This window comes from Cariama cristata, unplaced genomic scaffold, assembly GCF_000690535.1.
Source record: "Cariama cristata isolate BGI_N322 unplaced genomic scaffold, ASM69053v1 scaffold34619, whole genome shotgun sequence".
Taxonomy (NCBI): Eukaryota; Metazoa; Chordata; class Aves; order Cariamiformes; family Cariamidae; genus Cariama; species Cariama cristata.
This window is the reverse complement of record NW_009638001.1, coordinates 1-804: the sequence shown is the minus strand read 5'-3', so window position 1 is coordinate 804 and position 804 is coordinate 1.

Sequence of the window (804 nt, the reverse complement as noted above, 5' to 3'; positions counted from 1 at the left end):
AGGAAATAAGGGCCTGCCACTGAACTTTGGAGGTCTGAGACCCCTGGAGAGACCCACAGGAACTGGTGGGAAATGTTCCAGCTGACCGGTTCTCCTCGGGCGCGGGGTTTTGGCCGGGTTGATCTTGCCCTCAGAATTGCTTTTCCACAGAAAAAGGATTTTGTTAAAATGTTTGGACTAATTTTTCAACAAAATGATGGAAATATTTCAAATTAATAAATTCAAACTGTTGTGACTGTCCTTCACTTTTGGCTTTGTTACAGATGTTGGCAGGACGTACGTGGACCAAAAGCTTTGAATAGTTTGGGAAGAAAAAAAATACAGTGAACAATCTAAGCACAGTCTTGATGGAAACTGGCCCAAGAGGTACTCGTCAGGGCTTTACCTGGTTAGGGGCAGCGGGCGCAGCAGCACGTGCCTTGCACGCTGCTGTTAATGACAGCCATAAGGGTCCCTTTTCCGGGAAATCTTTCCCCAGTCACTCCTCCTGCCAGGAAATGTTCGTGGAATCCATCACTTGACATCAGCCCCATCCACGAGCCACCAAGTCCATGACTTTCCTGTCTGTGCTCCTTGTCGCTGCCCCCCTCCAAAGCACGAGCTTGTTCCTTGCGAGCTCTTCGGGGCAGGAACCGAACCTGCTCCGGCTGCTCCGGGGCCGGCGTCTGCCCGCGCAGCGCTCGGGTGTTGTCGCAGCGGAGCGCTGGCAGTTACATCCCGCTTAGGAAAAAATACTTCTGTAAAGGAAACAGCTTTCCCATTCCCATCTCCTGCCTGGCCACAGCCCAGCGGGGCATTTTGGAA